A 24,083-nucleotide genomic window follows, 5' to 3' on the forward strand; every position below is an offset into this window, starting at 1 on the left:
GTGTGGTGGCTTGGGTGACCAGTTGGACAGTGATATTCTCAGATAGGAGTCTAGGAGAAGCACCTGTTGAGGGCAGATGGTGAGTAGGGTCATGGTCAGTTGGGGCACTTGAGGGGTATTCAGGTAGAGACCCGCTCTGGCTGCCAAAGTATCAGTTCCAATTATAGATCCAGGGCCTGGGGAAATGGCTGCAGGGAGGGCTCATGGACCTGGGAGGGGAGTGGCCTCTGTGAGCTGGACTCCCAAGTAGGACCCTGTGTGTTATTCAGCTCTCACAGGCCCCCACTCTAACAGGGGGCTGTGCTGGGGCTTTTGGGTTCATTGTCAACTCAGGCTCCATGTCCACTCATCCTCAAAATTTGTGGCTACTCTCTTCCCGGTATACAGTCATCTGAGTGAATGACTGCATGTCCTTCTGGGGAAGGATTCAGGGGACAGTCAAGGTAAATACTTGTTGTGATGTCATAGGGTCCTTCCCTTAGGGAACTGGCCACTTATTTAGTCAGTAGGTTTTGGATCTGAAAATTGGTTCAGGTCTGGGAACAGAGCAAGGGATCATGACTTTTAAAATTAGAGTGGCCACCCTCAGCCCCTGACTCATTCTTGTGTTTTATTAGATATAAAGTTCAACAGGGCCCTGTTAGCTGCCTGTCAATCTTATCCCCGTGGGCACCAAGTTCTGTCAACCACCTCCATGCCCCCATGTTGGCATACCAAGCTCTGTTAACCAACCCCACGACCCCCGTGTTGGAACATCAAGCTCTGTTAACCATCCTCATGACCCCATGTTGGGACACCAAGCTCTGTTAGCCATCCCCACGACCCCATGTTGGGACTTCTTTAGAGCCCTGTCTTTCTAGAACCAGAAAAATTTTGATTCTGCTTTCTCTCTCCATTTCAGTTACATGCCTGCAGCCAGAATTTGCTCTTTCTCCTGTTGATGTCACAGCTGATGCAAGCTGGTGGCTCCAGGCCAGCCCCCTGGTTAATATGTGTCCTTCTGTCTTCTGAAACAGGCAGCCCAGATGTCCCTTGTCCTGCTTCTGTCCCCATGAGGTGGTGAGGCTGGTGTCCTTGGAAGGCTTTCCGAAAAGCACGTCCCTCCCCAGCAGTACATTCAGCACTCTTGGAGGAAATGTCCTCCCCTCTTGGGGTCTTGGTGATCACAGTCTCCCCAGCGGAGTGTTGCAGCAGGGGCCAGGGCTTCAGATAGAAGACATGATATCATATCATTTATCCATGTTTCTCAGCACCTAGGCTACAGATGCACACTGAATATGGAAGGACCTCAAATGCGTGATGCTAAGTGAAAGAAGCTAGTCTTCCAAGGGGGCGTGCTGCATAATATTGTTTATATGACATTCTGGAAAAGGCAAAACCATGAGGGGGATATCAGAAAGTCATTGTGAGGGGTTGGGGATGGTGGAGTGCTTGACCACAAAAGAGTCACTGAGGGAGTTCTTTCAGGTAATGGAGCTGTTGTCCCCTATGTGGGTTGTGGTGGTAGTTAAATGACTCTGTGCTTTCAAACCTCATACTATTATATTAAAAAAAAAAACCCAAGCAAACCAACAAAACTCACACAACTATCTACTACACTAAAAGATGTGAATTTTGCAGCATTTAAATTAAAAATAAAATTTTAAATGTAAAAGAATACATCACATATACATAAAAGACTCTATACTGAAAAAAAAGAAAATTCACATTTTCAAGTGCACAATGAACATTTACAAAAAGTTTTTAGAACAAAAAGAATGCTCTATTAAAATTTAAAAAGGAAAAAGAATACAAGCAGCATTTTTTATCACAATGCAATAAAAAGAGATATAGTTAATATAGCTAGTTTTACAAATTTTCTACCTCTGTTTCTTTTCCTTTTTTCTTTTTTTTGGGGGGGGGGAGGTGGGAAGAGGGAGACAGAGAGAAAGAATCTTAAGCAGATTCCATGACCTTGAGATCATGACCTGAGCCAAAAATCGAGAGTTGGACACTTAACTGACTGAGCCATCCAGATGCTCCCAGACTTTCTACCTCTTAAAAATCTCTTTGTATCAGAGAGAAAAAACTGAAATTGCAGACTCTTTGGAATGTAAAGATACTAATAATGAAAACACTTGTATCAGATGTATGAGATGTAGCTAAAGCAATTCAGAACTTTAATACATTAATAATAAACAAGTGTGAGTGATTCAAAAATTAAACTTCTAACATAAACGAATAGCAAAATAAAAACAAAATAATCCTAAATGAAACAGAAGGAAGGAGTTAATAAAGTCAGTAACAAAATGAACCAGAAAACATAACAATGGTAGTTAAATCCAAAAAGTTGATTTTTTAAGGTTAAAGAATGAAATAAAAAGGATAAACCATTAGCTAATCTAATCTCTAAAAAGAAGGAAAACACAAATGTACAAAATAAGATATGAGAATGGAGCAATCAAATAAAACAAAATAATTCTGCTCAAAATTATTGGATGGAGGGGCACCTGGGTGGCTCAGTTAAGAGTTCAACTCTTTATCTTCGCTCAGGTCATGAGATCAGGGTAATGCATAGATCAAGCCCCACATTGGGCTTATGGTGGATGTGGAGACTGCTGGACCTTCTCTCCCTATCCCTCTGCCCCTTCCTACTCCCTGCTCACATGTGTTCTCTTTCTCTCTTTCTCTCTCTCTCTCTCAAAAAATAAATAATTATTGGATGGAACCATATGAAATTGTTGATGGCAACTCATGGTCCAACCTACTATTTGTTCAAACTCTCTGCAAATACAGTTGAGCATCTGGATGGGATTATCAATATCCTATGAAATTATGAATGCCTGAGAATGACCTCAGAGGAGCTAGAAAATCTAAAATAGATAAATTATTGAGGACTGAAAAGAAACAATTGTCAAAGAGCTACCTCCAAAACAAATAATACAAGGTCCAGATGATTCATAGGACAGTGATACAAAAAAATTTCAAAAACAGAAAATCCAAATACTGCTTAAACTGTTCCAATGTATGAGAAAATAAAACTCTACATGGAGAGTGGTTGACAAGAGTCTCCACCTAAGAATATTAGGACTCTTGTCATCTAGGGTAGTGCTCTGCTCCCACCTCACCCCCATGCTTTGCTATTGTGAAGAAACCCAGTTGTTTGTCCTGTCCGATATCCCACAGAATGGATTTTGCTGCTTACATCCTCATGGTGTCATTTGACATGTTCCTCTGTCCACTGTTTTTCTCATAAATTGGTAGTTAGATCTAAAAACTTAATCTGACTTCGATTTAATTTGGAGGAAAGTCTGCTCCATAGGGGTGCTATGTATTTCCATCAGGAGACATGTGGTATCTGGTTGTCTGTTTTTGTGATGTTAGCAGTCTTTGATGATGCTTGTTGAGATCTATTAATTCCTTGTAGGTTGCTAGGTGGTAATATTCTAATTTTACCATTTCTTCTTAAGTTGGCATCCTTCAATAGAAAGAAAATTCTTTTCATCAACTATTTGGCTATCCCAAGATATGGTTCATGTGGGAATGGTAGGAAAAATGCTTCATTCTTTATTTTAATTTGCCAGTTTTCCAGAGTTGGTTTCCTAGTATTATCCCAAGATGACCAATGAGGAATTTTGTGTTTTGTTTTCTCAATAATTATGAGATTACTATTTTAGACATATTTGATGTGTTTTCACCTTTTGAAATGATTAATCTTATGCTCAAATTATCCAATATTGAGCTCTTTACTCCTAAATTCATCCACCATGACTCTAGTAATCTTTGATAACTTCGTTGCCTTCTGGTGTGACAGATGTTCTAGGCTCTCCTTCACGTTGCCCGCCCCAGACCTGGAGTTATTTCTCCAAGGAGGCATGGCTTCCTTTTACTGACCACAACTTGGAGCTAGGGGGAGCATCTTATTTCTGGATTAGTCATTGTTTCCAGTTTTGTTCAGTGGCCAGCACCAGCAGATTACAGACCTACACAGTTTTTGCTAAGCTTGTTGATTTTACACTATACTTCCTTCTCCCACTCCAAAAATCCCAGTTTCACTGACTTGAACATAATTGCTTATTTTTTTATCCCATGAATACACACACAGTAGTTCCAGAATAATGCTACAAAAACTATGACCAACAATATGAATAGCAAAAATCAGTTTAAGCTCTTTTTTTGGAGGAGGGGTGTTTCTTTTGTTCAGGAGGCTGTCTCCCACTCAATAGGTAAAATCAAGATGCTATGCTTTAAAGTAATTTGAAATAGTGTTCTTTATGGGGAAGGTTACACCTCAGAGACTTAGAGTAATCTGTTTCATTTTGCTCTTATTTTAAAGTATTGCTTTTTAAAGTTTAATGTTTTAAAATACATAAAATATTTACATACATAAATACATAAAATAAAATACATAAAATATTTATCAAATCTATAAAACAGGTATATTCAAGGAAGTCAACATCTAAACCTGCTCTCTTTATCCTATTCCTTCTCTCTTCCTATAGATAACAATTTTTAAAATGTTAAAAATTGCTTGTTTTTTGCTTGCTTGCTTTTCTTCCAAATGAATTTCATAATCAACTTGTTGAGCTCCAGCAAACAAACGAAAACTCTGATGATATTTTTATTGGATTGTATTTCCCGTCCATAACTTAATTATTGGATCCCATTTCCATCTATTAACATCTCTATGGTATTGAGTTTGCTTATCAAAGAACAGGATGTCATTCTATTTGTTCACATTCTTTTGTTTTCTCAAGAGGGATTTCTTTTTTTCTCATGTAGGTTTTGGGTGTTCTGGAAGACACAGATGCTGCTCAGATATCTTTTCAGTTAGGAACAGGTGGTCAGCTGACAGCCTCCAGCAGGTACTTTTGTCAGGATACGATTTTGTACCCAATTCCAAAATATGTGTGGGTTTCCTCCCACCACACAGCAATTCTCAGACACCAGCTGAGTGTCCTACAATCCACACAATTCTAACACTCCTTACCTGGAGATAGTGTCAGACTCCACAGGGTAAGGACTGCACCACCCTCCCCTCCCTTCAGATGCTGGTAGCAAGTTCAGGTTGTCATCTGGGCTTCTGACCAACTTGCCATAGGTGGGAGGTTCATTCAGAAGGTCATTCTCCTGGGTTAGATTAATTTGCTAGATTAATTAACAGAACTCAGAGAAACATTTTACTTATTGGATTACAGGTTTATTATAAAAGGATATATGGGCACCTGGGTGGTACAGTTGGTTAAATGTCCAACTCTTGGTTTCAGCTCAGGTCGTGATCTCAGGGTCGTGAGATTGAGCCCCATGTCAGGCTCTGCACTCAATGTGGGGTCTGCTTAATATTCTCTCTCTTCCTCACCTCTGCCCCACCCCCCACACTCTCTAATAAGTAAAGAAATCTTTAAAAAAATAAATAAAAAGAGGGCAGCCCAGGTGGCTCAGTTGCTTAGCACCGCTTTCAGCCCAGGGCCTGATCCTGGAGACTCATGGGATCGAGTCCCACGTCGGGCTCCCTGCGTGGAGCCTACTTCTCCCTCTGCCTGTGTCTCTGCCTCTGTGTGTGTGTGTGTGTCTCCCATGAATAAATAAATAAAATCTTTGAAAAAAATAAAAAAGATATAGCTTAGGAACATACAGATGGATGAGATGCATAGTGCCAGGATTTGGGGCAAGGGTACAGAGCTTCCATGCCTTCTCTAGGGTGCCTCTCTTCCTAAATCTCCACGTGTTCTGCAACCCAGACATTCTGAACCCCGTCCTTTTGGGCATTTATAGAGGCTTCATTTTTTTTTTTTTATCAGATCAACTGGCTTTTTTTTTATTATTATTTTTTTTATTTATGATAGTCACACACAGAGAGAGAGAGAGAAGCAGAGTCACAGGCAGAGGGAGAAGCAGGCTCCATGCACCGGGAGCCAGACGTGGGATTCGATCCCGGGACTCCAGGATCGCGCCCTGGGCCAAAGGCAGGCGCCAAACCGCTGCGCCACCCAGGGATCCCCAAGGCTTCATTTTTTAATTATGATTGGTCAAATCATTGGTCATTAACTCCTCTGATTATTGCGTTTGCAATATTCCCCCCACCTCCCAGCAGATTAGGCAGTGGGCCTGACACCTCCGACCTTCTGTTCACATGGATTGGAACCAGCCTGGCAACCAGCCCTGTCCTTTGGTGGGGCTCAAAGTCACCTCATTAACATTACAAAAAACACTTTATTGCTCTCAACACTTAGGAAATTCCAAGGGTTTCAGAAACTCTGCCAGAAATGGGAAGGAGACCAAATACACATTTCTTATTATAAATCACAAAATATCACAGAGTCCACCTCAGCTTTTGTGCCAGTTATATTATTCTCAGGGGAGCCCTGGTCGACTGAGCAAGGCCACCTGAAGAGCCTGGCCACCTCAGTCCGACACAGGACGACTCTAACTCTGGGTGGCAGAGACTGTCTGTCACACAGGAGGGGTCTGAGAGCTGTCCCCTTCCCACCCAGCCTCTTCCTTGCTCAACTTTCTGCACTCCCGACTCCATCTTGGCATCCACTTCCCAGAGAACACAAATGTGACAGACACTTACTGTTAACTTTACACTTGAGTATTCATAGTTTCTTTCCTTTTTTTGCTATATGAATGGAGCATGCTTTAAAATGGTTTCTGTTTTTACATATGAAAGCTATTGATATTTCCATGTTCATTTTGTAACTTGCTACTTAACTCAATTATATTTATGTAGCAGTTTTTCCATTGGTGTTTTGGGGTTTTCCACAGATAAAAGTCACATGATTTGTAGATAGTGAAAATTCTACCTCTTCCTTTCTAATTCTTAAGCCTCTTTTTGTTTTCTCTTGACTAATTGCATTGGCTAATACTTCAATACAGCGCTGAACAGTAATGGTAACAAAAGCCATCCTTGTTCTTGACTTTAGTGAAAATCTTCAAGCGTTTTCCATTTAATGCAATTCTGGATTATAAATATATGTACATATATTATGAAATCATATTAAGAAGATACCTTTTAATTCCTATTTTATTATTTGACATGAATGAGTTTTGGACCTTTATCAAATGCCTTGTCTATGATTTGTTTCTTAGCACTATTAATATTATGGATTGTGTAAATGAATTTTCTGATATTGAATCAACTTTCCATTTCAGGGATGAACTGGACTTGATCATGGTGGATCATTTTTTTAATGAGCTGTTGGATTCTGGCTGTTAATTTCCTAGTTAAGGTTTTTGCATTGATGGTCATCAGCAGGATGGGTCTGTGCTTTTCTTCATCATGTGTATGGCTCAATATTTGAACCTGTGAAAGTCCATGAAGTCACATGGGCCTGAGGCATGGCAATGGCAGTGTGAATCATCTCCACTGGTGCCAGTCTGGTAAGCTGTCATTTTTGTAGAGTATTTTCCATTTTATCCATGTCTTCAAATTTACTTACGTAGAATTCTACATAGTAGTCTCACAATTTTTTTGGAAGTATCTGTTCTAATGGCTATTTCCCACTTGTCGTTTCTAACTTTGTATATTCGTATTTTCTTTCCCATTAGGTTAGCTGATGATTTGCTTTTTTTGTTGAGGGTTTTCACCTACTGAACCAGATTTGTTATTATTACTTCTACTGTTCTTTTTTCTAATTCTTTTAATTGTTTTATCTTTATTAGGTTTTTTTCTTCTGTTTCTTTTAGTTTACTCTCTTATCCGGACTAACACTATACTAATACATGACATTAATATGATATATTTTCCTTTGATAATTGGCTTTTGTGATTCTGATATGTTTTCAGTCCATTTTATTTTCAAGAAGTTGTATAAATTCATTTTGTAGTTTCTGTTTGCCCCAAGAATTCTTTAATAGTATGAACCTTAATTCCAGAGAGTAGAGACTTTCTTGTTTATTTTATTATTAACATCACTGCTCTTATTGTATTATGATGAGAAGGTATTGTTTGTATAATTTCAATTCTTCAAATTTACTAAGATTCCCTCTATGACCTGAGCACATGGTTAATCTTTATGAATGCTCTATGTATCACACTATTAGTTAACATTGTTAAATAGCTGAAGCCAATTAGATGAGAAGGAGAAGTGAGGTAAACAAAGTAGAAAGGAAGAGGTAAGATAATTGTTATTGTCACATTTTTTAAATAATTGTTTAGCGGAAAAGCCCAAAAGAACCAACAATGGAAAAAACAACAACAACAAAAAAAAAAACAAAAAACAAAAAAAGAACCAACAATGAAAAAATCTATATAAATATTAGGTAATTCAGAAAAGCGGTTGTGTAAAAAAAGTATATATATAAATCAATACCCTGCAAATTTAGGTATATATTATATACTAAATATTATATTCTATTTTATGAATAGAATATAACTTTTATACCTATTATATATATATTTTTGAAGCATAGTGCAGGACCAGTTATACAGTCTGTAAACATTTGTGTATAAAACCATGTATCTACCCAGAGATGTTTATCCAAGCAAAGAATGGTGCTGAAGAGACACCCAAGAAGGGGTGTCCCTGAAGAGAAGTGGGAGACCCCAAAAACGTCTTTAGACTTAATGCTAAACTTTAGGACTGGCGGCCCTTCCCTTTGCTCCCTGGAAATATCAGAGTAGCCAGGGAACCAGCACATCTAGAAAGAAAAGAGGCCCAAGAAAACATCCACGAAATGAATGAAAGGAGAATGGAGAGAGGGGTGCATGTGGTTGGAACGCAGAACAATGGGCCTCTCAGGAAGAGAGCAGAGTCTGGGCTTCTCAACCAGAGAAGGCGATGGGGAGACAAGAAGGAAGGTGGGCGAGTCCCGAGTTCCTTCTGCCGGAGAGAAGAGGCCATTTGGGAGACGGGTGACAGCAGTCCGTAAAAGCAGATTTCATCTCTCAAGTTATCTCTGAACATACAGTGTGCGTGCTCCAGTTTTATCGGGAGGAAGTGTGGCGAGCAAGCCGTGCAGTTATGACGGCAAAATTAATGGCAAGAAATATCCTTTGGGGACCATTCTAAGGGCAGAGCTTTTGCTGGGGGAGCTACTTTTGAAAAGGGAAAAATTCCTGCGTTTGCTCTTAAAGCTTTAAAAGCTTTTTCACGTTCTTGCATTAAACAGTGTTGTTAATGGAATGAGAGCTTTTCCCTGCAGTGATGGTCTATTATTGCCTCAGAAACCGGCATCTTTAGAAACGCCGTGCCTTCCCTTTGCCAGCCTTGATTCCATCATTGATGGAGTCACTTGAATTTCTAAGTGCTATTGCCAGGCTTCTTCTTAAATGTAGAGGATGCACAGCCACTAGGAATTATCCTGACAAACTGACGTCTCTGAAGAGAAAGCTAAGCCATAAACCTTTCTGCTAACACTGTGATTGGGCCCAGCAATTTCTCAAGCCTGCCATTTGCTGGTGCTCCCCTGGAAGGCTGCTGGGCTTCAAGCCAGAAGTCTTGAGTTAAGCCCTAGATTCACTGTTAACCTGCTTTGCGATCTTGAGCGTCACCCAAACTTGTCACCTCAGTTTTCTCATCCGCTGGAGAAGGAGAATAAGTATTCCCACCTCACAGGATTGCCGGGAAGATGAAAAACACGATCACATGTGTGATCACATGGTGCCCGGCATGTGATGAGGGTCTGCTGAATTGAAACCTCTACTTCTTTCTAGTTTGGGGCAATGGTCCCCACACAAAGTCCCTTGGAATCATCTGGGAAGCTAAAACCAAACAGAACGAAACCCAAACACAAAATCCTGACCAAGGCAGACCTGGTGCCCGCCCCAGACCACTTTTGGTGGTTCTGGGTTGTGTCTATGCCTCAGCATTTGGGAGCCCGCTGGCCCAGAGTATGTGAAGTTACAAAACTGTGACCACCAGGCCTGTCGCTAGGAGTGTACAGCCCATGATGCTGAGATTCAGCAGACAGCAGACTGTGTTGTGCCGCCACAGCCCTGCGGGACATCTTCCTTAGACTTGATTGTGACACAATAATTTTCCTCAAAATTAAAAATAATCTCAAAAACTGAAATGTAAGTATTACCAGGAGGCAAATTTCCAACAGAAATGTTTTATATTAAATAGCAACCTGATTGGAACTCACACTTCGTTCTCGTGGTACTTTGCCAACTCTGTGAGAAGTTCTCAGGAAAAGGCGCTGGGGGGACAGTGGGTGGCATCCCCTGGGGAAAGCTGCCTGGTGACTCCACACACAGGTGACCTCAGCCAATGTCCTGCAGTCTGGAGGGCGACCTGCACTAGCCAACAGCCCTCCCAGGAGCCAGTCATTCCAAGCATCACTTGAGGGGCCGTTCCCAGACCTGCCCCTAGTGCTTGCAGGGCCCGGCGGGGGCACCGGTGGAGGCCTGCGGTCCGCCCACCTGCTAGGGGTTGGTTGTTAGATAAAGCACATCCCCTCTCCTACCCTGACAGGAATGCCTGGTAGGCAAGGATGGATTTTAGAATTCTTGGTTGGGTGAGTCAGGGTCTCATGTGGAAAAGTGGCCTCATGATGACCTCCAGCCCAGGACTGACCTGAACACCAAGATGTGGCCGATCCTTCCCTCCCTGTGCTTGGGAGTGAGGAGCCTCAGCTGCCCCCAGGCTCTCAAACAACCACCGCTTGGCTCTTCCTGGGCCCCAGAGGTGTGCCCACCCAGCAGGTGTCCCCTTTGGGAGGGTGTGCCTGGGAGCAGACTTGGGGTCATTTGAATGGGAATTCTGAAAGCCTGGGCACCTGGACCACAGTCTGGATTGAGAGGGCCATGAGCTCCAGGTGGGTACCTCTCCTCGGCCTTGGCCCACGGGGAGGGGAGTAGCTGGGGAAAATCAGAGCAGCACCCCGAAAGTGCGGGGCCCAGGGCAGCGCCCATGGCGAAGCTGACTTTGCCAGAGTAGTAGATGCAATGAGAGGTCATCCAGTGCAAAGAGGAGTCACCAAGTGTCCCAGCACACAGTTGATGGCAGTCGGGGTGGGCATTAAGGACTTGTTCCTGGAAGCGAAGAGGCAGGATGAGTTGAATCATCCGAGCAAGGAGGGGAGCAGCGGTGGGGAGGGTGCTTTTGACGGAGGGGCGTCTTATGCCAAGGAACGGAGGTAGGAGAAAAGATACAAAGTCCAGAGAAGTGACAGGTGAGTCTTGTAGACAAGCCTGTGGATGGGGTGGGGACGTAGGGGAGGGTGGGAGCATCGCCGCCTTGATGCTTCACCACACTGAAGAGTGTTTTTCAGGAAATTAAAAACAACATTTTAGAAACAGAAGGAAGGGCGAGAGAGAGCATTCTAGGGGAGTGTATTTTCACAGCAGAAAGCGCTCTGGTAAAATGGCCAGTAGTCCCTGGATTTGCTTATTCTGTGAAACAGCGTCTTATGTTGCAGCACGGATGCTAAAACCGTCTGATGCTTTAGAGGCATCACATTTAACTTTATTTGTTAGTTTTTTTTTTTAAAGCTACAGAATAACAAAGAAACTCCCTTCCTGTAAGCATTTTGTTTTTAAGAGCTGCATTTATTAGATGTCATAGCACTGAGAGTTTTTCACGGGCTTTGCAAGCCGCGATATTGTTCCAAATAAACAAATCCAAGTCTTGCCCTAGGATATTAAGGACAAATAGCACAGAAATCTTTCTTGTTCTCATTTTCATTTATATTATCTGACAGGCTTTTAAGACTGCTTATTGGTGGTATGAATCTGAACAGTGGAGGCCCCCAGAGGGGAGGAAAATGTGAGTTTTGAATATGACTTTTCTACTAAACCAAATGAAATGGAATTTAAATCCATTGTAATAAACTCCACAGGGCACGCCTGTTGTCTTGGTAGAACAGAGCTCCTCTGTAATGACTGTGCTGTTGGCATTCAAAGTCCTTGCTTATGGTGACTAAAAATGAAATGGTATGAGGGGAAAAAAGAAAGAGGTGCTTGGAACCCAGGAGGGGAAAGTGGGCGGCTGGCTCGGTGTTCAAAATCCATCTCTCCCTCCTCTTGGCTAGTTTTTGTCTAGATGTCCACTCGGCCACCGTGGGACTAGAGGAAGGTCGGTCCAGTCACTGAGGTCTCATTCGCCTTTTCTGCGATTGGTTTCGATGGTTTCTCCCCTAGTTGAGAAACAACTCTCTCAGCTAAGAACCTCTTCTAGCCCTTGTGAGAATTGGATGTGATGCCCAGATAGCCGCGGCATCTTGCAACCCTGAGGATAGCTGGCCTAAAGACGGGTCAACCTGCTGAGCATGTCAAAGGGGGTCGGTAGAAAGAACTGGGGTCTTTGAAGATGTTACGGAGTCACTGGGTTAACTAACCGTGGAGCCATCTTGTCTTGGAAGGTTTTATTAGGTAAGAAAAGAACATTCTTCTTCCTATTACTGGCAGCATCCTCACCAATAGGGAGGGAAATACACTTTTTTTAAAAAATAATAAATTTATTTTTTATTGGTGTTCAATTTGCCAACATACAGAACAACACCCAGCGCTCATCTTTCTAATCCCTCCACATCCTTCTTCTGGTTGGATCTTTAGGTGTGTAGTAAGGTCGTAAGTGACCTTGAAAGTGCAGGTGGGGTCTTCTGGAGACTATTGGAGATCTTGACTTAGAAAGGATGATGGGAAATCCATCATTAAAGACAACACAGAGAGGCAAGAGAGGTCAGCTTAGATATCTTATCGTCTTATCAGTATGGTGTAGATTCATACCAGGAGCTACCGTGGTGATATAGAAGGATCGCTGGACTGTTGAGTCCAAAGACTTAGTTCTAGAGTCTGCTTTCCATTACCTGTGTGAGTGCGCTCATGAAGGGCATTTGCCTTCTCTGGACCGCACCCTTCTCATTTGTAGGAAGAAAAGTGTGAATAACACTATCTTTGGGACCCCACCCAGCTCTCACAGTTGGTGATTCTAGAACTCTGCACCCCACTTGTGTTAAGTATGACAGCGTTGCCTAGCTCCTCTCTCAGGCATGGGAGAAGGTCTCTCTCCTCCTTGTATTTCTGGGCTTGTGGAGGTATGTAGCACAGAATAGTTGGACTTGGATTAAGTCCTAATGAGATTCTTCCCTTGGAATTTTAATTGTGTTTTTTTGGAGAACTGAGGTGATGCCTACCTGGGAAACTCAGCAGGGCTGAGAACTATTGTAGGACTATGTTGTTTTTCAAGAATGTTAGTCCACAGGGGCACCTGGGGAGCTCAGTCGGTTGGGCATCTGATTCCTGATTTTGGCTCAGGTCATGATCTCAGGGTTGTGAGTTTGAACCCCACATGCTGAGTGTGGAGCCTGCTTGAGATTCTCTCTCTCCCTCTGCCCCTCCCTCCCTGCTTATATGTATCCACACGCTCTCTCTCACGCTTTTTCTCCCAAAAAATAATATTAGCACATAAATAACGGCTGGTGTGTATAAAGTGGTGCGCAAACTGTCAGGCATTATCCCTCCAGGTGCTGTTTATCTGCATGAATATTATGCCCAGTACCATTGCACAGTGATTTTCTACTTGCTGTGTATTTTGAAGAAAGTTGTTTCAAGAGGCAGCAAAACTCTCGAGAGCAGGCCAGAGTCTCGTTAATCTCTGTTAGTACCTAATACCAGTAACTTAAGAATTAAATATGTGTGAGTGAGAATGATAAAAATGAGGGGAACTGACAGGACTCACAGTCAGTTCATGGTTCTGCGAATGGTGGCCCCTAATGATGTCCCCCCTCATCTCTCACCACTGCCTGCCCCGCTCTCTGCCTGCCAGCCATACCGAGCTTTCTTCCTTAGAGCAAAATGGTTACTCTCGCTCCTGCCTCTGGACATTTGCACAAGCCTTTCCTTTTTCCCAGACCACTCTTCTCCCTGCCACAGCCTGGTTAACTATTTCATCCTTCAGGGCTCAGACTGAACACCCACCTATTCAATATTTACTATCTTGGTCAGTTTGTGCTGTTACAGCAACGCACTGTAGACAGGGTGGCTTAAACAACAAACATCTGTTTTGTACAGTTCTGGAGGATGGGAAGTTTCAGATCAAGATGTCAGATTTGGGGTCGGGTTAGAACCTGCTTCCTGGTTCACAGATGGCAATCTTACTGTGCCCTCACATGGTGAAAAGAGAGAGTGAGGGAGCTGTCTAGGGTCCCTTTTATGAAAACACTAATCCAGGGCACCTGGGTGGCTTGGTTGGTTAAGCATTTGGACTCTTGGTTTTGGCTCAGGTCATGATCTAAAGGTCCTGAGATCAAGCCCTACATCAGGCTCCACACTCAGCATGGAGTCTGTTTAATCCTCTCCTTCTGCTCCTTACCTCCCCACCCCCACCTCCCCGTGCTCTCTCTCTCATAAATAAATATTAAAACAAAACAAAGCACTAATTCCATTCATGAAGGTGGGCCCTCTGTACTTAACTCTATCACATTGGGGGTGTGGTGAGGATTTCAATACATGAATTTTGAGGGGACACACAGTCTGTCACATCTAGAGGCCAGGGCTGGACCCGGAAGCCCTCCTGGACACCCTCACCTCGGGGCAGAGCAATAACGTGCTTGCATGGTTATTGGATTAATGTCTGAGTCTGTCAGGCTCGACTGTCCCTGCAGGCGCTGACCCCACCTGGGGTTCTATGCTGGGCTGCTGACACACAGCTCAATGCCTGCCTGCCACATACTGGACACTCAATAAACTTTTTTTTTTCTTTTAAATGAATGAAGAAACTGTTGAAGAGATTTTGTCATCTAGTCAGCTACCAAGATGCAAGTGGGCTTGTATTATGTAGACCTCTTTCGACAGGGATTTTGAGGGTAAAGGGAGCCCACCCCATGCTGCAGATGTATGTCTGAACACTTGAATGTTCTTTTGTGGTCCTAGGCAGAGATCCCAATCTAAAATATCAGGGATTTATATATTTCAAATTCAAATGTCTTCGATCTTTACTCAGTATTTTGACCTTAAAAAAAAAAAAAAAGTGCCTGCACAAATGCCAGGCTTTTGTTTGTTGGAGAGATGGTGGGTGTTCAAGCCTCAGGAATGAGCCTGTGTATTCTCTGCGTGGGGAGGAGCATGTCAGTTGGCTTTGTTCTCAGTGGGAGATTGTTCTGGAACCCGAGGAGGAGACAGACAGGTATTCCACAAGATTAGTCACAGGAGAACTGTTTCTATCATGTGATTTCTTCCTATAATTGTTCCTAGGAATCTTCTCTGTTTGGAAAGGATGAGTGAAATGAGACGTTTGCTTTATTTGATTGAATGAAAGCAGTTAGAACTTCCTGTAAATTTAGACTTGGGGTGGGGGGAGAATTAGGATGTATTCTCTTTTTTTTTTAAAGATTTTATTTATTTATTCATGAGAGACACAGACACCGAGCAGAGACATAGGGAGAGGGAGAAGCAGGCTCCCTGCAAGGAGCCTGATTTGGAGCTTGATCCCCAGGACCCCGGGATCACACCCTGATCCAAAGGCAGACACTCAACCAACTGAACGACCCCGGTGCCCTGGGATGTATTTTTGATTAAATTGTAATAATCGGCAGACTTCCTGGCCAAAATCTTGCACTGACAGCCACCACATCTTTCCTTGCTCACCAAGGCTGCACATTTCTTTATGTGGTTCTTTCTTCCTTTCAAAAGATAAGATCATTCCAACCTTATGACAACCCCGGGAAGGATGAAGACCTATTTTGTAGACAAGGAATCAGAGGTAGAAGAACATTACACGATTTGTTTAAAATGTCACATCTACTAAGTACAGCAGGGCCTAGACTCTAAGACTAACTTCTTTGTACTGCCTGCTAGTGCCATTTTCATCTGACACCAGGGTGAGGTAGGTGAGGCACAGCAGTGGGAGGGACGAGGGATGGACCAAACCCAGCAGGGTAGCTCAGTCTACAGACGTGTGGCTCGGTACAGACCACAGGAGACGAGCACTGGGGAGAACAGCTGCTGGGAGGGCACCTGAGGGTGGTTGGACTCTGCCCTCGTGGGACAAGGACACCATCTACACAGCTCAGAGAAGGAGGCCGGGTTAATATGGGCACGAATGTGTTTGAAACTCATCCAGCAAGAGTTAGAGCCCTGCCCTAAATGTGCTTCTATGTTTCTACTAATTCAATTTTAACAAATATCATCTAAAAGCTTCGCATCCTGTCTGGGTGGGTTTTTGGATGTATAATTCATATTCCTCCATTCATTTGGCAAGCTGATGCTCTGTATGTTCACGATGACTTGGCAAAACCTATATGACTGAGCCCTGTGGTTAATCTATGTAAACCCACATGTTGTAAATATTGCATTGTTGGAATGAAGTCGGCTTGTTCATTTCTTAAGTGTTTTCTTAAAGTGGTATTGGATTCTGCTGGCTAATATTTTATTTAGCATGTTTGCTTCGATACTCACAAGTGATACTGGTTTGTAGCTTTCCTACATTCCTCCCATCCTTATCAGGCGCAGTATCAATGTTATGTTTGCTTCCTAAAAGGAATTAGGAAGTTCGTCTTCATTTCTAATGCTCTGAGGGAAAAAAAAATCCCTGTATATGTTCACTCTCAGAAAAATTTAAAGGCAGAGAATTGGCCAGTCTTCAAAATAACGTTAAGAGAGGAAAATCCCACCAAATCCAACAACACAATTTCTCACGGTCTTGCCCTACATTTACTGGACCTCAGGTCTTACAACAAGTAAAACCAAGGTAAGAAAAACTGAAGCAAGAGAGAAGACGAGTGCTGGTGAGGGGTCCTGAGGTTGGTCAAGGCCACTATTGGAAAGACAAAACACATCTCAATATGAAAACACAGGGTGTAATAGGGTAGATCAGAAGTGGACTATAGGAAGGGACTCAAAATGATGTGTAGTTTGAAGGATCTGTGTGAAAACACTGGCTTCTGGGTGGAGAAAGGAAACAGGAAGGAGGGAGGAGGGAAGGGGAGAGGAAAGGGGCAAGGAAGGCATCTTTAAAAAACTGAGTGATGGAGGGGGGAAGAAACCAGAGGAGAAAGTTGAAGGTCCTGTAAAACAAAAGAGGACCAAACATGGAAGGATGTGCAAGCACTCCCCTCACTGCCAAACCAAACAAACAAGATCCACTCAAGTATCTGGACCTTCCTGTCCTGACAGGACAAAGTGCCATTCAGCTAGGAATCCAGTAAATCACCACAACACGACTCTGAGAAAGATCAGCGGATCCGTACAGACTTGGCAATGCCTCAGACCAGAAGACAATTCTTAATATGCAGCCACCGAGACAGACTTGACTCAGAAAAATCATAAAACAACAGTTCAAATAGAATGAAATCTGTTCAAATATGCATTTGAGGATAAAACCACTTTGAATCAGAAGTTCAAAAACTAAGAGAGATTTTAAAAGAAAAATACCAAGAAGAAATAAAGAAAAGGGTGATGGAGTTCAGAAAAAAAAAAATAAGAGAGTTAAAAATATTTCAGAAATGCAGAAAAAGTTATAAGATTCTCAAGGGAGAGTATCCTCAAATGCTAGTTTATTAAGAGGCATGGAAGAAAGGCAGAAAAACACCCCCAAAAAAGACTGATATAAAGGTGGATGCAAATAGGATCAGAGAATAAGTTGTGGGAAGGACAAACAGGGAATTACATCTGTGTTTCTGGGGGCCCCGAGGAAAGAAGTAAAATAAGACAGAGCTAATATTTAAAATTAGAATCCAAGAAAATTCGCTGCAAAAACTCCCACTTTTTCTACAAAAACCCCCATTCTAGTTCTATGCGCAAATAGAAGGGGTTCACTGGGTACCCGAAAAACCTAACTCAGAACAATCAACGCCAAGACATATGCAGTGAAACTTTTAGATTCAAAGATAAACAAAATATATCAAGGCTTCCAGCCGAAAGGCACAAAAGCAAACAGATGAGACTGGGATTAGACTTTTCAAGAATAAGGTGCAAAGCCAAGCCAACAGTGAAGCAAGCGTTTTAAAAATAAGAGAAAAAAGGTAAACTAAGGGTTTTCTTTGTAGCCTGGCTGTTCATCAATATCAAGGCTATGAGAAAAACTGTTTTCAACGTACAAGAGCTTTAGGATGCGGGGATGGAGCTCCGTGGCTGAACCCAGGTGAGGGAGGATGGGGCGGAAGAGTGTGGCTTTGGAAGTGGGGTGCGTCTAAGCCCGGCCCAGGGGTTACTTCCTCTCCCTTGAAGAGAAGCTCCATACTCTCACCTTAGGGCAGAAGGAGTCTGGGAGTCACAGAGCAACCCTGGAGCTGAGGGGAGCGATGGCAGGGGAGGGACAGCTGGGAGCAGTGAGGCCGCCCCGCCCTCTGCCCCTGACCTTGGTCCTCAGTCGCCTCCTCCAGGATGTGCCTGAGGATGTGCAATCTCAATAGGCACCCCCAGTGGTTTGGTAAAGGCGATGCCGCTTGGCGAAGTGCTAGCTGGCTCCACCCCCCACCCCCACCCCCCAGAGACTCCTGTGCCCATCCGAGCCTGGAAAGGGCAGCTTTTCATCTGCACATTCCTTTTAAATATTAATAATAGTGAAGAGACATATATTTTCTGTACCTTATGGGAATTATCTTATTAAATGTAGTGTATTTTGCTTAATTGTCTCACTTTATGACATTCTCACAACCACCCTGTGAGGTTCTCTTATTCCCGTTCACAGATCAGGACACTGAGCTTTGAAAGGGTGAAGCTGTTTGCACAAGGTGATAAGGTTCTCTTCATGTAGTGGCAGACCAGGAGTCTGAATCAGGTCTGCCTTTCTCAGAGCCTCTGCTCCTAACTACCACCCTGGACCGCCTGCCACGATGACTGTCCTCAAAGAGCAGGACAGGAAGCCGTTATCAGTAACTACACCTTCGAGTAAATGAGTTCATCAATATTAGCAATTCACATCTTTGTAGCACCTTGCTATGTGCAAGGCACTTTGCTGTATACTGTGCTGCTTGGTGCCCATAACAGCCCTATAAAGTAGGGCACTGAAAGGACCAGGGCATGGGGACACACACACACACAGGATTTTTAAATAAGTAGAAAAAACTTTAAAAAAGACAACAAAGATCTAAATGTGAGATAAGAATCCATCAAAGTCCTAGAGGAGAACACAGGCAACACCCTTTTTGAACTTGGCCACAGCAACTTCTTGCAAGATACATCCACGAAGGCAAAAGAAACAAAAGCAAAAATGAACTATTGGGACTTCATCAAGATAAAAAGCTTCTGCACAGCAAAAGAAACAGTCAACAAAACTAAAAGACAACCTACAGAATGGGAGAAGGTATTTGCAAATGACATATCAGATAAAGGGCTAGTTTCCAAGATCTATAAAGAACTTATTAAACTCAACAGCAAAGAAACAAACAACCCAATCATGAAAAGGGCAAAAGACATGAACAGAAATCTCACAGTGGAAGACATAGACATGGCCAACAAGCACATGAGAAAATGCTCTGCATCACTTGCCATCAGGGAAATACAAATCAAAACCATAATGAGATCCCACCTCACACCAGTGAGAATGGGGAAAATTAGCAAGACAGGAAATGACAAATGTTGGAGAGGATGTGGATAAAGGGGAACCGTCCTGCACTGTGGATAAAGGGGAACCGTCCTGCACTGTTGGTGGGAATGTGAACTGGTGCAGCCACTCTGGAAACTGTGTGGAGGTTCCTCAAAGAGTTAAAAATAGACCTGCCCTACGACCCAGCAATTGCACTGTTGGGGATTTATCCCAAAGATACAGAGGCAGTGAAACGCCGGGACACCTGCACCCCGATGTTTCTAGCAGCAATGTCCACAATAGCCAGACTGTGGAAGGAGCCTCGGTGTCCATCGAAAGATGATGGATGGAGAAGCTGTGGTCTATGTATACAATGGAATATTCCTCAGCCATTAGAAACGACAAATACCCACCATTTGCTTCGATGTGGATGGAACTGGAGGGTATTATACTGAGTGAAGTAAGTCAATCAGAGAAGGACAAACATTATATGGTCTCATTCATTTGGGAAATATAAATGATAGTGAAAGGGAATAGAGAAGAAGGGAGAAGAAATGGGTAGGAAATATCAGAAAGGGAGACAGAACATGAGAGACTCCTAACTCTGGGAAACAAACAACGGGTAGTGGAAGGGGAAGTGGGCGGGGGGGTTGGGGTGACTGGGTGATGGGCACTGAGAGGGGCACTTGATGGGATGAGCACTGGGTGATATGCTATATGTTGAAAATTGAACTCCAATAAAAAAATAATTTAACAAAAGAAAAAACTGAATGCAGCTTTACCCCAAAATTAAATTAAATTAAATTAAATTAAATTAAATTAAATTAAATAGCAACCTAGTTGAACAATAAGTGTGCATTGGGACCAGACGTCCTGTCTGCATAGGACCAGGACAGTTCTGGAAGACACGGACAAACTGTATTCGTCCTGTACTGTCTGAGCTCTGCTTCTGTCCTTTCGACGTGGGATTGTCTTCTTCACCTCATCTGTCAAGACACGCGTTATCCTTCAAGGCTGAACTCAAACACCCTCATCGTTCTTTCAGCAAGAAGGGAATTGCCCCTGTAAATTCCTGAGCACATTGTTTTGAAAGCGAAAATGCATTCACTTTTATTATTTTTGTTTTACTTTTTCAGTTGAAGTCCACAGCGTGTATAAAACCTTAAAATAGAACTTTTAAAAGTTGTTAGACAGGTTGCGACAACTACCAAATCTGCCCGTGACGTCACGGCCTCTTAGATAAATACTTATTTCGATAGGCTTCACCACGCACATATTTTACAAATCCTATTTTTTGAAAGTTGAAGTCTTTATTTTGAGATGATCATACATTCACAAGTTAGCCTATGAAGTAACACAGGGAGAGCTTGTGTTTCCTTTACCCATTTTCGTCCGAGGGCCCAGCAGCACAGCCAGGGGGGTGACAACCATCGATGCCTCCGACTCAGATACCTCGGTTTCACTTGTCCTCGTCGCGTGTGTGTCTATTTAGTTGTGTGCGACCTTACCACGGGGAAGCTCACGCCGCCAAGGCCACGGTCAGGACGGTGCAGTTCCACACTACGTAGGACCATCCCTCCTGCCGCCCCTCCTGCACCCCCTCCCCGGCCCCTGGCAACAGCGAATCTCGCTTCCGTTCTATCCTTTTGCCACTTCAGAATGTGACGCACCGGACCCAACGGGGTGTGACCCTCTGAGACTGGCTTTCTCACGCGAGCACTTTCCAGAGCTGCAGTCGTGCTGGGATACGGCGTCGAGCACGCGGTCGGGTTCCTTACGTCTGCCCTATGCCTCCGTTTCTTCACCTGCAAAACGGGGACAATCCCATCTATGTCACAAGGCCGCGGCCTGCAGCTCGGACTGTCGTCATCTGTCACGACGGAGCTGCTGCTGCCATCGGTCTTGTTGCCTTGACTCCTCCGGCACATCGGGCGGTGAGCCCCTTGCGCCTTCGGCCACACCGAAGTCCTGGCCCGGTCCTCGGTCCTCGCGGCCTTGCTGGGCGGGGGAGGGGCTGCAGCTGCAGGACGCCGACCGCAAGGACACTTTGCTGAGAGGGGACGGCCACTTAGAGGAAGGCACTGGAAGATGGCGCTGCACGGGGCTGGCCTTGCGCTGGGGACCTGGGGACACGCGGTCAGAAAGACAGATCCTGCGACAGCGTCAGAGAGGGGGATGCAGGAACACCCCAGGGAGAGGGATGCTGGGAACAGCCCCAGGGAGAGGGGGATGCTGGGAACAGCGTCAGAGAGGGGGATGCTGGGAACACCCACAGGGAGAGGGGGATGCTGGGAACAGCGTCAGAGAGGGGGATGCTGGGAACACCCACAGGGAGAGGGATGCTGGGAACAGCATCAGAGAGGGGGATGCTGGGAACACCCACAGGGAGAGGGATGCTGGGAACAGCATCAGAGAGGGGGATGCTGGGAACAGCCCCAGGGAGAGGGATGCTGGGAACACCCCAGAGAGGGGGATGCTGGGAACAGCGTCAGAGAGAGGGATGCTGGGAACAGCCCAGAGAGAGGGATGCTGGGAATAGCCTAGAGAGAGCTGCTCCCCTCAGGGAACCACGGCCTGTCACTCCCTGTCCACCGAGGCCTGATTCAGAATTTTCTGTGTGAAAAGGGACGATCCCGAGATGTTACAGAGTTGGACGCTACAGACAACAACTATTATTAATTATTGGAGAAATTTAGGTCTGATGGATTTTTAATCTTATTTAAAGTTCACACCGTCTGTGGAGAGCGGGTAAAAATGCTTTGTTGTTCCATCTGAATCCCCGACGGCCGCCGTCCAACCTCCAGCGCACGTCGGCTCTGCAGTTAACTGAGCAGATACTACAGGATCCATCTGCACAGCGACGCGCTCCAGCAGGTCCAGCCCGCTCGCCGGGGGAGCTCACCCGGCACTTGGAATGCGTCCCCCACAGCACACCTCTAACCGAGCAGAAGCATCTGATCCCCCAGCTGGAGTGATGTAAGTGGAACTAAATATTTTTAAATGATGTCTTGATAGTTGTTGAAATTCCTGAGCCTCTGCTGTGACTTGACAGCTTGGTAATTGCTAATTCGCTTTTATGCTAATTGAACTGGATCCTTCCTGACAGTTTTCATGTTAAGCTCTGTGACTTGCCATGGAGTCGGGGGGCTGCTCCCACGGCCCCCCGCCCCGGGCGCCCCGGACAGGTGGCCGAGGGCCGGCATCTCACCCAGGCCAGACGCGCCGTAGGTACACACTCCGGGAGCAAAACCCTGTGACGGGGGGTGTGATTGTCCAAGAGGGGGCTAGCGATCCTTCGCCCCACAGACACCCCTCAGCCGCCGTCACGGGCGGCCAGCTCAGTGGGGAGAGCAGAGGCTTAGGGTACAACATATTTGCGTTCAACTAATTTCTCTGCCATTTACCAGCTGAGTGACTTTGGGAAAACGGCTTCACCTCCCTGGGCGTGTTTGCTCATCTACAAAATGCAATTAATGTATCTGCCTCAGGGTGCTGGCGTATTTGAAGAATTAATATGCTTACGTTTTTAATTATTTTTTTAAAGATTTTATTTATTTATTCATGAGAGAGAGAGAGAGAGAGAGAGGCAGAGACACAGGCAGAGGGAGAAGCAGGCTCCATGCAGGGAGCCCGACGCGGGACTCGATCCCGGGTCTCCAGGATCACGCCCTGGGCCGAAGGCAGATGCTCAACGGCTGAGCCACCCAGGCGCCCCAAGAATTAATATGTTTAAAGACCTGTGGCTGCGAACTTACGGCACATGGTATTCAAGAGACCCCAGCTCCATGTTTCTCCTCTTACGCGATCGGGACGCTGTTTTCCGCTGTTTTGTTCCATCCCTTCCTGTGCTAAGCACGGAGATGAGCAAGCAGGGCCTCCACCTGCAAAGGTCCACGGGGCCGTGGGGGCAGGGGTGACACGGTGGCACTTGCTGCCGGTGAGGCTGAGGTCCGACTTCTCGGGGGGGCCCTTGGCACCCGGGTGGTAGCGAGGAGGCCGTCAGGAAGCCTTCGTCGTGCGCGTCTCTACCCTCACCTTCTGTTGCTCTCTTTCCGGAAACAAATCCTCTCCTTCATCTCCACACTCAGTTCTGGGGCAGGAAACAGACCCACGGGGGAGCATCTTCCTTGTTTCCGAATGTGCTTCTTCTCACAATAGGAACTTGGAATAAAATCGTGTCGCGTGGAGAAGTGTAGCAGATGACCGCACACGAGCATAAAAGCTCCCTTCGTATCCTGCTGTTCATCATTTGGGTTTACGGGTGCCATTTGCCAGAGGTGGCGGAAAATTAATTTTGGTCAATTTGGGGTCTCTTCCTCCACCCTGGGGAGTATCCAGGTACCAGCGGACTTAGTACTCGGTGTTCTGTGTCCGCGTGGATGCTGCTCTGTCTCCGTCGGCCCGCATGGAGGGCCCTGGAGGTCGGCTTGCCCAGGAAGCCTCCCCACAGCAGGGACCTGCCACTCTTCGGGGCCGTCTATGACCGGGTCACCCTCGACCGCAGGGCCAGTTGCTCCCTCGTTGGGTCCTCCTGCCTCAGGCCTCCTTGGCAGAGGGATCCCATACATCTCCCTGGGGTTTGGCTTAGACCCTGGCCTCTTTGATCGCACTTGGTTGCAACTCTGGACGTCTCCTCACTTGGAACAGAACCAGACTCTACACCTGTCTGTAAAGCCAGCCTTGACAATCACTT

General features: G+C 44.9%; 1 long non-coding RNA gene across 2 annotated transcripts in view; it reads left to right on the top strand.

The window, feature by feature from the left end:
* The window catches only part of LOC112927713 (uncharacterized), a 66,274-nt gene that overhangs the window by 34,094 nt on the left and 8,097 nt on the right, over window positions 1–24,083 (top strand). For both annotated transcript variants that reach the window (XR_012003234.1, XR_003236600.2), the window contains 3 exons: window positions 4,762–4,844; window positions 7,135–7,362; window positions 22,116–22,366. This is a non-coding gene — a long non-coding RNA (uncharacterized lncRNA). The remainder of the gene's footprint in view (window positions 1–4,761; window positions 4,845–7,134; window positions 7,363–22,115; window positions 22,367–24,083) is intronic.

Source organism: Vulpes vulpes, chromosome 8 (genome assembly GCF_048418805.1).
Source record: "Vulpes vulpes isolate BD-2025 chromosome 8, VulVul3, whole genome shotgun sequence".
Classification (NCBI taxonomy): Eukaryota; Metazoa; Chordata; class Mammalia; order Carnivora; family Canidae; genus Vulpes; species Vulpes vulpes.